Genomic DNA, 15630 nt, shown 5'->3' with positions numbered 1-15630 from the left:
CTCATGTTTTTCTCCTGTAATCCTGAAATAAAAGAGGCTGACCATTGGGAGCTTACTTTTGCATTTGTTTATCTTTTTGGCTCGACTGTTGAAGAAGTCTGGGGCGACTGTGGCAAGAAAAAACTCCCTTTTGTATGGTACGAGGAAGAAACCTTGAGAGGAACTAGACTCAAAAGGGGAACCTCATCCTCATTTGGGTGATATCAAGTGTGTGATTATAAATCTTTTAAATCACTAGGTGTCATTGTTCCTGCTTTTCTTCATGATTTCTACAGTAGGCATTGCTCCTTTACTACCTGGAACATATCTCTTGGCCGTCTCCCACACTGCTTGGGAATAATCCTGCACTGAGACCTACAGTATGTGGGTGATATAGACTCTGGTCAAATCTCTTCAGGTGACTTTAGATTTCCAGATTTGTGTTAGTGATCAGAAGGTCAGGAGCAGATGTGGAAAGCAAAGAAGTACAAATACTTTTTAACTCTTCTTCAGTAGAAGAAATTTTGGAATCAGTTCTTTACTTCAACTTTTTACTTTCACTCATCACATTTTTACACAAATATCTGTACTTCTACTTCTAACATTTTTAAATCAGACTCGTTACTTTAGTTTTAATGTATTTGGTGATATGTTTATTGTTTCTTTTTCTCACTGCACTGTTTTCTGTCATTGTGCTGCTTTTTTAATCCACTGGTGTATCATTTCCTGTCTCTCTCACACCACAGATGTAGACTAGTTTATGAAGGTCACACTGAGCAGGCAGAAGTCAGTAAGAAGTCTGGGGTTAACGTGGATGAGACAGAGGGAGTCAGTGATGAGAGCATGACTGAGAACAGAGACATTCCTGATCACCTGATCATCATCATCTTTTCTCTGCTTGTGTTCTATATGGTGGATCTTTAGACTGGATACATTCATTAGAGATCAACATTTAAAATTCATTGGTATTAATATATTAATATCATGTGTGCTTTGTTGTACTTAATCTTTATGGCTGGGATTTTTTGTTTCATTGAAAACCATTAGCCACGTTTACATGTACACCTTTTTGTCAAAATCCTTGTTGTGCCAAATTAATTTGTTCTCAAGAGCACAGTTAAAACGTTCATCTACAAATTCTGCAAGAGAATGAGCTGATACGAGATCTGATTTAGATGCCAGGTGAACAGGAGGCTTCCAAAATCGCATGGAGATTTAAGGAAGCGCATTTTGTGTCTCAAGCAATTGGTCTTATCGATGGCACTAATCGGTTTAATGTGTTTACATGGCAGAATTTGTATTTTGTTTGGTTTATAGACAGGTTTATCCCACCCCTCTCAAACCCATTACAATTACATTCGGTTTGGGCTTTTTTATTCGGATTCAGGTGTTTACATGGAGCATTTTCATTCGGACTGGACTTTTAAATCAATTCCAATGCTACATGTAAATGCACCTATTCTTAGGTCTGGTCTTATGACTTCCTTTCATCTGAAAATGTGAGTGAGTTCTATTTCAACACAAATTTATGATGTTCCTGTGTCTTTTTTGTCCCACAGACTTTCAGGAACATAATGAAGAAAATGGGTCCTGAAACAGCTGATGAACAGAGAAAACTCCTCACTGAAGTGAAGAACCTGAATCGTCCCTTTACACCAGAAACATCAGCAACTTACAGCCAGTTAAAGCAGCTTTCATCATTTTATAGCTGTTTTTATTTATCAATGATCAATTTTTGTTGGAAATATTTGAAGTGAGGAAAATTATTGAAACTCAACTAAAAATCTGACTGTAAATATTGCATTATAATATTGAGTGACAGGGTAATAAGATGTAGTGGAGTTAGTGTTACCACCCAAAATATTTAATTCTTCTTACTTATTGGTTGTCTGTGTTTTGTTAGCAACAAGCTAGCCAGCTAATATTACTAAAGAACTTTATGATGTATTAACATTATTTAAATTGTAGGCAGCGTATGTGTGTGTGTCTGTGTGTGTGTGTGTGTGTGTGTGTGTGTGTGTGTGTGTGTGCCTGTTAATTGCTATAAACACAATTATAACCCCGTGTTTTTTTTTTATGTTTTAGTATATTTTGATTTACAAGCTTTAGTAAATATATATATTTATAAATCACAGTACAGTTACTTAAACTAGCCAAAGCTTCATGAACATGCTGGTTGAAAATGAACTCCAAATAAATATACAGTTCATCTGGAAAGTTCATTCATTCATTCATTTTCTCCCGCTTATCCGTAATTCGGGTCGCGGGGGCAGCAGTCCAAGCAGGCCCCCGCCTTCGACTGCTGCCCAATCCTCACAGCACCGTCCCTTATGGTCCCTCCTGCAGGTGGTGAGCCCACGGGAAGGCGGCCCCACGTCACTCCGACGTCACTGACCTTGATATTTCCCTCGTAAGGGACCCCCGGAGCATAGAGGGTTAAGGGCCTTGCTCAAGAGTGGCAGCCTGGTGATACCTGGGCTTGAACCCCAGACCTTCCGATCGGCAACCCAGCGCCTTAACCGCTGGAGCCACATCTGGAAAGTATTCACAGCATTTCACTTTTTCCACATTATGTTACAGCCTTATTTCAAAATGAATTACACTCTTTATTTTCCTTAAAATTCTACAAACAAAACCTCATAATGACAACGTAAAATACTTTTGTTTTAAATCTTTGCAAACTTGAATGGAGGCCACCTGTAGTAAATTCAGATGACTGGAGATGATTTGGAGATGCACACACCTGTCTTTATGAGGTCCCACAGTTAACAGTGCATGTCAGAGCACAAACCATATGCTAATGTGCTTCAGATCACATATAACATTGCTTATATTAGTTTAAATCCGCATAATACACATAAACATTATTCAGCTTTTTAGGTACACCTGTCCAACTGCTCTTTAACGCAAATTTCTAATCAGCCAATCACATGGCAGCAACTCAATGCAGTTAGGCATGTATACATGGTCAAGACGATCTGCTGCAGTTCAAACCGAGCGTCAGAATGGGGATGAAAGGTGATTTAAGTGACTTTGAACATTGCATGGTTGTTGGTGCCAGACGAGTATTTCAGAAACTGCTGATCTACTGGGATTTTCACGTACAACCATCTCTAGGGTTTACAGAGAATGATCCGCAAAAGAGAAAGTATCCAGTGAGCGGCAGTTCTGTGGGCGCAAATGCCTTGTTGATGCCAGAGGTCAGAGGAGAATGGCCAGACTGGTTCGAGCTGATAAAAAGGCAACAGTAACTCAAATAACCACTCGTTACAACCTAGGTATGCAGAAGAGCATCTCTGAACACGTCAAACCTTGAGGCGGATGGGCTACAGCAGCAGAAGACCACACCGGGTGCCACTCCTGACAGCTAAGAACAGGAAACTGAGGCTACAATTTGCACAGGCTCACAAAAAATTGGACAATAGAAGATTGGAAAACCATTGCCTGGTCTGATGAGTCTCGATTTCTGCTGCCACATTCGGATAGTAGGGCCGGAATTTGGCGTCAACAACATGAAAGCATGGATCCATCCTGCCTTGTATCAATGGTTCAGGCTGGTGGTGGTGGGGTAATGGTGTGGTTGATATTTTCTTGGCACACTTTGGGCCCATTAGTACCAGTTGGGCACCGTGTCAATGCCACAGCCTACCTGAGTATTGTTGCTGACCATGTCCATCCCTTTATGACCACAGTGTAGCCATCTTCTGATGACTACTTCCGGCAGGATAACGCGCCATGTCATAAAGCGCAAATCATCTCAGACTGGTTTCTTGAACATGACAATGAGTTCACTGTACTCAAATGGCCTCCACAGTCAACAGATGTCAATCCAATAGAGCACCTTTAGGATGTGGTGGAACGGGAGATTCGCATCATGGATGTGCAGCCGACAAATCTGCAGCAACTGCGAGACGCTATCATGTTAATATGGACCAAAATCTCTGAGGAATGTTTCCAGTACCTTGTTGAATCTATGCCACGAAGGATTAACCTCTTAGGCTTTGTGGTTGCGTGAATGCAACTAATAGCCAATTGTTCTCAGGTGTTAATGTTTAGCAATAGATTCAATAAATAGGGAGAACAGAAACCATGACTAACGATACATCATTCTAAAGCTCTAAGTCTCAATCAGCGATTTCAGATCACTGTTTTTCAATGGAAAACGTATAACGAATGTATTTGCTGAATTTGTGTGAGCAGTACACAACAACAACATGCATAAAAAAAACCCACATCCACTGCTGCTAATCCTGGTTTATTAGGAAATATAAGGGTCCAGTGAACAACATGCGGTAAAGCATTTCTGCTACAAACAAACAATAGTGTTGAAATTTAGATGTTTATTCCTTTGTTTACGTCACAGAACTTTGGCTGGTGTTTGTGTTAATATATTTCCGAATAACTTTTACATAAAAAATGTCATCTTGGTGACAAAAAAACAAATATGGCTGGTAGAATATAGTGTTACAAAACGGTTGAGACCACAAAAAAGTAAAAAAAAATTATAATAAAAAAGTAAAAGAGTATAAATCTTGGGTGGAGTCTCCTCTCTCTGCAGGTGTCGCCATGTTTTTTTATGCACCGCCTCTCATTTCAAACCTTTTATTTCCAGCCAGTAGCATTATGGAAACAAAATGACTGATGGACAATGTAGCCAAAAGGTGCAGGATTCTAACGATATATGGGAGGATTTTATTTTATCCACGTGTGTGAAACTTAGTTTAATTACTCTTTACAAACTATTACTGGCTGAAGCAGCGAAGAAGCAGTGACGAACCAGGAAGTGATGCAGTTTTAAGGTCAACATAAACAGCTGTTTATAGCTCGTGCTAACTGGACTTTGTTTACAAAAAAGAAAAAGAAAACAATGAAAAAAATGGACAATCAAATAAGTTGTTTTATCTGAGATTTGCACAAAAACAGCGATGTGGAAAATATTTTGGGGGGGCGAAGTAACAACAGAGACCTGGAGATCTACATCTGTAAGTTACAATAAATCTCCCCTTATAGCTTTATATGTTACGCGGCGGATATGGAGATGGAAGCCGGAATAGAAGTAAGCGTGTTTATTAAACCAAAGGCAGAGCCAACACAAAACACCCGAGGAAAACGTGATAATTCGGCAAAAGGCAGTCCGTAAATAATATCCACGGTGCGTGATGGAGGAAGCGCGGCGCGGAGGCAGCGACGGAGAAGCATCAGTAGTCCGTGGTGCGCTGGGGAAGGTAAACGCTACCGTGGAGAGAGCGAGGAGTCCGGGATGAGAAGGTACGTAGCGCGAGAAGCATATGCGAAGAAGCACACCACCATTAACCTGCACAGACACACACGAACATACAATAACAGACAAACAGTCTAGGTGAATGTGGGGTTTTTATAGGCGGTGTGATGAGACTTGGAATGAGTCACAGGTGTTCGGAATGAAGCCCGATTGCAATGAGCTCCGTGTGGGCAGGGTACGCCTGAGCGAAGGAGCAGGGCTTTCCCTGACACACCGAGGTATGACAGCCACTGAAGGGGGCGTGGCAGGGGGATTCCTGACCATATATGATTTCATTGGTTTTATTGCCTGTTTGTTTTTATAAGAGAAATGCTTGAAAAGTAAGTTTGTGTGTGTGAGTGTGTGTGTGTGTGTGTGTGTGTGTGTGTGTGTGTGTGTGTGTGTGTGTATGTGTGTATGTGTGTATGTGTGTGTGTGTGTGTGTGTGTGTTTGTGTGTGTATTGTTGAGAATGGAATGGCCAGACATCAATATGAATGGCCATGACTGTAGAACAATAGCTTGTCTGGCTACCTGGCCATCAATATGAATGCTAAATCAATATAAATCGCCCCAAACATGTAGAACAAAAGCCTTTAATGGTCAATCATTCATTAATATGCAGACTGTATGAACAGAGTATGAATGATCACCTGAGTTTAGCAGGTGTCTCTCAAACAGGGGGAGGAAGAAAACAATCAGACATAGTCTCAGATAAATGTTTGTAGGAATCTCATTTGTTATGAAAATCTTCATAGAATTTGAAATAGAAACTCATGAGATATGTGGCTTTCAACCCAGTACTTTTCTGTATTGCTCCAGGTGACTGATTTCATGTATTTATATATTAAATACAAATAATGTTCTATGCAGGAAATGTATATCTATGGCACTTCATCATCTATAACTTAAAATCTTTTTGAGCAATATCAACTTTGATGATTAACAGTAAAGCTCAAAGTGTCTTGTTTCCAAAGATATTTAAATTGTGTATGTAGCACATTTTTATCAGGAATTGTTAACATTTAAATTTAGGTAAGTTTTTTCAGCTGTGAGTCCTAAAATTTGGGTGGGGAGCGAAACAGACATAGTCTCAGATAAATGTTTGTAGGAATCTCATTTTTTATGATATCTTCATTCAATTTAAAATATAAACTCATGAGACATGTGGCTTTTCAGGATTTTCAGGATTGCCATAGGATAGATTTCATGTATTTATATATGAAGGGAAAGGGAAAGCAATTATTTTTCTACAGTACTTAATCATCTATAACTTGTTCTTTTTTTGAACAATATCAACACTGAATAATGGACAGTAAAGCTCAAAGTGTCTTCTTTTTAGAGATATTTCAATTGTGTATGAAGCCCACTGTCAGGAATCCACCTGCCACACCTCCGTCAGAGACTGTCATTGCCGCTGCGTGCTCCCAAGCTCGCAGCACAAATCATGCACAGCTGAAGCGCATCACGCAATCACTCCCGGCTTCCATATAAACCGCTCACTCACACACACTCGCTGTCCGTTATTGCATGTTCATGCCCGTCCGCGTGTGTGCCGGTGTGTTCGCGGCTGCTCAACCCCGCTACGTGCCGTTTGACTCGGACTCTGATTTTCTGGATTATCCCTGCTCACGCAGGTATTTTGTGTTGGCACTGCCTGTTTGTGTTATTAAACACTGTTTTGCTTTCACTTCAGCTTCTGCCTCCGTTCTCGCCTGACACCCACTTTTATCAGGAACTGTTAACATTTAAAATAAGGTAGGGCATTTCAGCTGTGTGTCCCAAGATCTGTGTCAAAGGCAACAGGTTAAGGCAGTTCTGAAGGCAAAAGGGGGTCCAACCCGTTACTAGTAATGTGTACCTAATAAAGTGGCTGGTGAGTGTATATGCATATATATTTAAAGCAGAAGTATAAACTTAAGTAGAAAAATCAAATAAAATTATATGAAAATAAAAAAAACAAAAATTGAGAAGAATAATAGGGTAATAGGCACAACACACTGTTAGATAATAAAGAACGTGGGAGAATAGTTGCAAGAAATTGTATAAGATGTACAATGTCCCAAACACACAGGAAGTAAGATGTTTTTATTAGAGCATGAGCTTAAGCAGGCAGAGTAAGACAGGGTATTCCATATAAAGAAGTATTTTGGCATAAGAAAAATATGAAAAATATTTGGAGAAAAGAGCTGGTGTGTTAAAACTAAATCCCTGGTTTATAAAACTAGAAAAAAAACTACATGTTTCTATACAAAGTGTACTCAAAACAAACAAAACAAAACAAAGGATGATATGCAGACATAGGAAAAACCCAGAAAGAGATTTTAAGAAAAGGTGTGAATATTGTGGGGGATGATCTGGTGCATAGATGTGTACAAAAGTGCACGATCAGAGCACTCAAGTAAGCAAAGGGTGAGATAAGCAGAATGTTAGGGAAGAGATATTAGACCAAACATGTACATTTTACTAGGTGAGTGATGTTGTTAGGCACGAGTAACAAAGCGGGAAACCAAAGTTTTAATGAGTGAAACCAGTAGCAAAAGAAAGTCCCAACAAACATATAACGTAACCCGTAATGCCAGTAATTCTTGGGAACGTAGAGTCCACGGAGCAAGAGTAATCCATTGGAAAGGTTAGAAATCCGAGTGTAGATTAGTCCTAGAATGTTCGCCAGCATAACCTGTAGAATGGACATTGATTCAGGTATTGAGCGGAGCTTAAATAGCCTGGCACGGGAATGAGCGCTAGGTGCAGGTATTTAGTACGACAGGGAATTACTAAGTGTGTGCGGTGTGTCGGGGAATGTCGCCCAGACTCGCGGCTTGGGTTGGCCACGGCATCAGGGTGCGGGACGAAGCGGGTGCGCGGCATGGAACTCCTCCAGGAGCGCCGGGTCCAGGATATCCTGCCGGGCCACCCAAGAGCGTTCATCCGGACCATAACCCTCCAAGTCCACCAGGTATTCCACAATCTTTCCCGACGGCGGGAGTCCAGCACTTCCCGAATCACATTGGTTGGTCCAAGATCTCCAGCGGAGGAGGATCCACAGTCTCACCCGGGCGACGGGCGGTCAGCGGCATGTATGGCTTGGGGAGCAACACATGGAAGGTTGGGTGAATCAGATACTGGGGGGGAGCTCCAACTGATAGGCCGACTCATTTATGCGCCTTATAATCCTAAAGGGTCCTATGCACCTGGGGCTCAATTTACGGCAGGGAAGCCAGAGTCTTAGGTCCCTGGTGGATAGCCATGCCAAATCCCTGGGCTGGTTGGCCGGGGTTACCAGCCGCCGTGCATCGGCATGTCTCAGTGTCTCCCTTAGGGCCCTCCGTAGCTGGGTATATGCTGACTTCCACACCCTTACACTCTCCCTGAACCAGTAGTCAACCGCGGGTACTTGGGACGGTTCGTCCGACCATGGGAACAGGGGAGGTTGGAACCCTAGCACACACTGGAAGGGTGTGAGGCCGGTTTTGTCCTGATGCAGCGAGTTCTGCGCATACTCCGCTCTGGGAAGGAATCGACTCCACTCTGTCTGGTCTTCATAACAATAAGACCGCAAGTGCCATCCCAACTCCTGGATCTTCCGTTCCGTTTTTCTATTGGATTGTGGATGGAAACCGGAAGACAGGTTTATGGACACTGCAAGAAGCCGAAAGAACGCTCCCGATATGTAGGAGGTGAACTGGGAACCGTGGTCTCCTCGTGGATACCGAAGTTCTGAAATACATGGTGGAAGAGGACTTGGAGGGGAATGAAGCGACAGGCTTTGGAGAATTGTTCTTCCACCACGAGGATGCAGGTATATCCCTCCGACTATGGTAAGTCCATCACAAAATCAATCCCCAAGTGTGACCATGGTCGTTGCAGGACAGGCAGAGGGACCAATTTGCCCACGGTCAGGTGCCGGCAGGTTTTTGATCTGGCGCAGACGGAGCGTTCGATTTCTCCCTGGATGACCTGAGCCGAGGTTCTCGTGTACCATCTTCTTTTTGGCAGGTTGACCGGAATCGGCGAAGAAGGTTCGGCCTAGACAACTTGTGGGGATTTGTCCTCCCCGTGTGGTAGAATAGGTTCCAGTTCGAGCGACTCATACATATGTGAGAGGGCATCTGCCTTCCCTTTCTTCGAGCCCGGCCGGTATGTAATGGTGAAATGGAACCGGGTGAGGAACAGGGCACACCATGACTTTCAAGTGTTTAGTCTCTTGGCTTAATGGAGGTACTGGAGGTTCTTGTGGTCAGTAATAACCATGAATGGATGAGCTGCCCCCTTGAGCCAGTTTTTCCATTCCTCAAGCACCAGATTGATGGCTAGGAGTTCTCGATTCCTGATGTTGATGAGATGAAGGCTACACACGCCTGGGAGATGAAGATCCCCACGGAGCCGGAGTCAACTAGTGCAGATACTGAGATGGACAGAGTGGAGGTAATTAATGTGACAGGAAGCATGGACAAGTGAGAGATATCGGTGGGTGTATTCACCGAATGTCCCTGCAGCTAGGGGGCGTTCTTGATCTTGTTTGGATAGTCGCTGATATCCTACTCGCATTGGAGATGAGGAATGCAACCCTCGGAAGGGAACCATGACACTCGGCCGCATCCCCGGAGAAGGTGCCTGGAAAAGCCACTGGGCTGCCGGATGGCGGTGGAGAAGCCCAGGTAAGCTCCCTGATGGGATCTGAAGCGCCACCCGGCTGTGGATCTATCGCAAGGTAGAGCGTTTCCTCTTTTCAGTTCAGGTCCATTCTTCTGAGGAACGAAGCGGGAAACCGAAGTGCAAATGACTGAGGTTTTAATGAGTGAAACTCATTTTGCCCCCTAAACAAATAGTTGTCCTACAAGAGATGCTCTGCTGTGTGTCACTCAATATCAGAAAATTATACCGTGGGTTGCCAGGTGTGAAAATCACAACCCAGTTCCCTTTTAGAGTACTGTTCAGCTTTTATTTTTCTAATTGTCTCTACAAAAACATAAAATAAAATGTAATAAAGCATGATCAGTGTTTAACAGTGGTCAGCAAATCTAATTAAAGCATGTCAGATAAAAATTACATAACATTAAAATAACACATACAAAATTTAATTTTAAAAGTGACTTCAATGATTTGTTATTTTCTATCATTTTGTAATTATTTGTTTATTTTGTGGAGAAATATTGTGTAGTACTACTGCCTACAATTCTCTTTCCACAAAAACATTTTCCACAAAAACATTTCCTGTAAATGTTAATATCAGGGTCGGGGTTCTAGCAGTCTGTCAAAGGGAGGTGTGAATCTAAAAACAGAGACAGACTCGGACAGTTAGGAGAATCCATTCTTTAATTAGAATGTTCAGAAAACACAGCAAGAGAAAATAGCATTAACGATTTCAAAACATGAAAAGGAAAAAATGTAAAGAACATGAAAAATCCTCTCAGGAAAAAAACAAAACAAAACAGAAATCAATAAGCAAAGACTCACACAGGACAACAAGGAAAAAAAGCTGGAGACAGAGAAAAAGAGACATGAAAAACAGGCACCAGAACATCAACAAAATCACTAAAAACGACTGAAAATCAGAGACAAAGGTGAAGCTTCAATATACACGGGAGTGATTAGACACGTGGAAACAGTAGGAAAATAATGAGAGACAGAGGGACACAATGGCGACATCTAGTGGGGAATACAGGGGAACACAAGGGGAAAAACTCAGGAAGTCAGGACTGATAAGCTTCAGTTCAGTAATAAGCTACAGAAAACTATTAAACTTTAAATAAAACTGTCCTTTCACTTGACTCCTTTGTGTTTTCTTTCCTCTTTTTGCTTTGATAATCACTGTGTTCCATCCTGAGGAGCAAAAATCTGCTGTTTCTGTCTTCAGAGGCCCACAGGCTCCTCAAATAATCAGCATTTTAACTTTCAACTTAAAACAAAGACAATACTGAAACAATGATACAATGAAGTGTAGATAAACTTAATTATAAACTTATATATGGCAATCAAAACAAATATAAACATTAAACTGATCGTTTTTATAAAAGTCATGACTCTATGCTCAACACTTGTGTTTAGTTTGATGATGACCATGCTGTGTGTTTCACTTCCTCAGTTCCACAGTCGAAGATGCAGTGGCCTTAACTCAACACCTCTCCATTTCTTTTCACACTTCTGGACTGAGAGGATAAAATAATTATATGCACAATGCAGACACGATGTGTTTACTGTAGAAAACAACACTTCCTTAGTTGCAGCAACAAATTCAGAGAAAGAGGAAAAAGCAACAACTCGTCTGCAACAACCTTCAACTCTCACACTTTTCTTTACTCTCTGTTTGGTCGTCGTACATGAAGGTCGAGGAACACGGTGAGAAACTATTTATTATATTTGTAGTCATTAAATTTACTCATTAGTTTAATCTCTACTTTTCCTGAACATAAAAAAGGTTCCGTGTTGTTTTTTCAGTGTAAATGATTTCTTTTTACAATCTTTACTTCCCTTGTAAACATTTTACTGATCGACTCTCAGTGCTGAGAAAAATAGTTATAACATCAACATTCTAATAAATTATGATTATGATATTGTGACTGTGTCTGTTTTTATAATAAATTACAAACTCTGAATGTGACTACATGATTAGATATTAACATATTTACAACAAATTATAAACATTACAAAACATAAAATATATCCATGAAATGAAGTTATTTAGTGTATATGGTGATTTTATGGATGTTTTATGTAAATGAATGTGTTTGTGCAGGAACAGAGTCATGTAGAGAATCTGTAGGATTGATGACTGTATATAGTTACATCTGTGTGTACACACGTGTGATAAACACCAGTGTTGGGGTGTGTACTGGTGTTTCTTCCACACACAATTATAAATTGTTCTACACACTTTGATAAATGAGAGTTCTGGAGTAAGAAACTTTAACATCTAGCGGTGTAGCTGAGGCTATGGAAGGCCACTGGTGTCATTATTTATCTCTGTGGTGATGTATTGTGGAAAGCCAATTTGGCAAGTTGAGAGTTCTATAGTAATGTAGTGTGGAAGGCCAATGAGTATAAACTAACACTACTGGACTTGTTTTGTTTTTATCTATGAAACGATATAAATAAATAAAAAATAGAAAAAATATTAGAAAATTGAGATATTTCTGATTATTATTCTGTTTTTATCCAATAGCTTTGATTGTCTAAAGCTTCTGTACATTAATGACAATTCTAAGATGATGGAAATTAGAACATGATGGTAAATTTGTTAACAGTGAATTCATGAACAGCTTTTTATTTGTGGTTTGTGAGTATTGGATTGTTGTGATGTGTTCAAAGTAACATGGTTAATAAAAGTGTGATTTAAAAAAGTAATAAAAAACACAAACTGTGCACTTGATAAAATGTAATTAAATTAAAAATAAATAAATAAACAAATAAATAAATAAATAAATAAATAAATAAATAAATAAATAAACCAGCTATTAATGACAGAAGAGTTTACACTTTTTTGTGTAATTGACAGAGAGAGAGAGAGAGAGAGAGAGAGAGAGAGAGAGAGAGAGAGAGAGAGAGAGAGAGAGAGAGAGAGGGGGGGGGGGGGGTTTCCCTCTCTGTCAGTTATAAAAATAGGTGTAAACTCCTCTGTCCTGAATATTTTACAGCTTTACCTCTGACTGTTACAAAGCTATGATACTGGAGACTCCTTCCATAAACCTGAAATATATGTAAGAAAAAACTTCTATTTTTCTCAAATTAAAAAAAGCTATTTTTGACTTTTTCAAGTAATTTTTTAATTTAAAACATTTTTCTTTAGAACCTTTAGTAATGATGTCCCTCAAAATGGTGCTCCAATTTTTTCTGATCTTCCTCCTGATGATCTCAGGTGAGTGCTACATTTTCGTCCTTGTCAGAATTCACCCTCTTCCTCCAGTTGCAGCAGTGTTTAGTGCATACATAAGCATATTAGCGCCAGTCACCACAAAGCGAATGCAGTCAGAGCATGAGTTTCTTGCATCTGCTATCGTGCATCAGTGCACATCTACATAAAAATCACAGCAAACACACACCAGAGACATGAAATATTCAACCACCTTAATATTATATAGTCAGAATCACAATTTACCTTTTAAAAATAACATTTTGATTATTCATGCAAAAAAGACAAAGTGTAGAAATAGAAATATAATAAATATTTGTATTCTGTACATTATTCAGTGGTAAATGTTTTATTAAAGTGTCAGTGAGTTGTTGCTCGTGCTGATTTTAGATCAGAGACTGAAATTCAATATTAACAAATCATATATACAAAATAATAATAAAAATAATAATAATAATAATAATAATAATAATAATATTAATAATAATAATAATAATAATAAAGACACCCCTGTGTCTAAATCCTGCACAGTTTCCTTCCAGTAGTAAAGAATAGTTTGTATTTTTCTGCCCCGGAGTTCCAGAGGAGAGAAGAGAAGCTGTAAAATAACTCAGTGTTTTATGGGGCTCAGGATAATGATCTCTAATCACCTCTTTCATGTGTCATGTTTCAGGAGCTCTTGGGAATCAATGGAGTGTGAAATACAGCAAACTACATCTCTGTGCTGTAAAAGGATCTACAGTGGTTATGGAGGCCACTTACACACATCCAACAGATTGTACAGTGATAAAGAATTTTTGGTTAATAAACCGAGTTAAGGGTGTAGAAGCGACTGATCTGCGTAATGAATCAGGTTACTCAGGCAGAGTGGAGTATTTAGGAGATAAACAGAATCACTTCTCCCTCAGACTGAGTGATGTGAAGAAATCAGATGAACACAAGTTCACCTTCAGATTCATAACAACTAAAGATAAATTTCAGGGTGAACCTGGAATTACACTCAGAGTTACAGGTAAATAAAATCATCTTATTCTCTACATGTGTCACTCAGACCATAATCTCCTTTTAGCTACAGGAGTTTTGTAACAGATGAATTAAAACTCAAACATGTTTTTACTGAATTACTGTTTTCATGAAACACCACAAAACTCTGATTCACTCAAATTACAAACACAGACACAAATTTACTTGTGGATCTGATAAATGTTCTGCTTGTAGTTCAGGTGATTTACAGAAGATTGTCTGCTCAATGTTCTAATTAGCATCAAATAAAATTTCAAACGTTAAAATAAAACAAATAAATAAAAGTAATAAATAAACAGTAAAGCGACGGGCAGAACACAGACACCAGACTCGGGGATTTTCTCGTGTGTTTATTTGGGGGAGAGGTTCTCTGGTCGGACTCCGTACTTTTGGTCGTGATTTCTGAGACGGCTCTGTCACAGTCTCCTTCGGCGAGGGTCTGGCAGGAATCCTCTCAGCTGCTGCCGTCTTTGTTTAGAGTGAGAGAGTAAGGGAGAGAACCAGCAGTAATTGGGGCCAAAAGTTCTCCATCTCACTGTCTTTTCAGGGTCCCTTTATACGTCCCCCAGCTCGAGAACAGTGAGGATCCACTACTTTCATCACACACACACACACACACACACACACACACACACACACACACACACACACACACACATACACACACACACACACACACACACACACACACACACACACAGGTGGGGTGATTGAGGTAAATGAGCAGGTGATAATTCACTGATGCAGATTTAATGTTTCTCTCATTGTATAAGATCTTCAGCTGATCGCTCCTGCAGAAGTGACAGAGGGAGAATCAGTCATTCTGACCTGTAAAACCACCTGCAGTCTGACTGATCCAACATTCATCTGGTACAAAAACACACATGATTTAACCACAAACACCTTCAAGAGCAACAAACTCCACCTGCAGAGGGTCAGCAGTGAGGATGCAGGCAGTTATAACTGTGCTGTAAGAGGATCTAAACATCTCCCATCTCCTGCTCAATACCTCAGTGTCAGATGTGAGTTTTATTTAGTTTTTTATTACTTATAACTCAGTATTTAATAAAGTAAAACAATACACAATAAAAATAATGAAACGGAGCTTAAGGCAAACTGGAATCTTAATGTTCATTCTCGTCATTTCACTTTTCATGAACTAAAACATACACGTACTGGTGTGGGATCCTCATCACTCACTTCTCCTGACTCCACCCTCCATTTACACTCTGTTACCACACGTACTTTCCTCCTAAACACACCGTGTTCTGCATACAGATTCATATTGATGCACAGCTGAAGTTTTATCTATTAAACAAAACACTATGGAGAGACTGAACATCTTCACCTGAACCCTTGATGTAACTTTACATTTAGTAATTACAGTAACTTTGAGTGTGTGATTAATGATTTTGTAAAAACAAGTTCAGTGAGAAGGTAAATGTATTTTGTGCTGCTTGATGGTGTAGACTTGAAGATGCCACACAAATTCCTGACCAAGTGTCCAGGAGTTCACA

General features: G+C 40.0%; 2 long non-coding RNA genes across 3 annotated transcripts in view; both read left to right on the top strand.

Annotated features, from left to right (window-relative positions):
* Window positions 1-2196, top strand: part of LOC310715914 — a 3314-nt gene extending 1118 nt beyond the window's left edge. Inside the window, exon 6 of the long non-coding RNA XR_014530431.1 lies at window positions 1539-2196. This is a non-coding gene — a long non-coding RNA (uncharacterized lncRNA). The remainder of the gene's footprint in view (window positions 1-1538) is intronic.
* LOC310715922 overlaps window positions 1-13877 on the top strand; it is a 20609-nt gene extending 6732 nt beyond the window's left edge. Inside the window, exons 1-3 of one of the 2 annotated variants that reach the window (XR_014530439.1) lie at window positions 11438-11580; window positions 13028-13096; window positions 13764-13877. This is a non-coding gene — a long non-coding RNA (uncharacterized lncRNA). Of the gene's footprint in view, window positions 1-11437; window positions 11581-13027; window positions 13097-13763 lie in introns of those variants that run through there. The other variant, XR_014530440.1, reaches the window with a different exon arrangement.
* Window positions 13878-15630: the final 1753 nt, after the last annotated feature.

This window comes from Silurus aristotelis, assembly GCF_946808225.1.
Source record: "Silurus aristotelis genome assembly, chromosome: 20".
In the NCBI taxonomy this organism is placed as follows: Eukaryota; Metazoa; Chordata; class Actinopteri; order Siluriformes; family Siluridae; genus Silurus; species Silurus aristotelis.
This window is presented reverse-complemented; position numbering and strand designations above follow the sequence as displayed.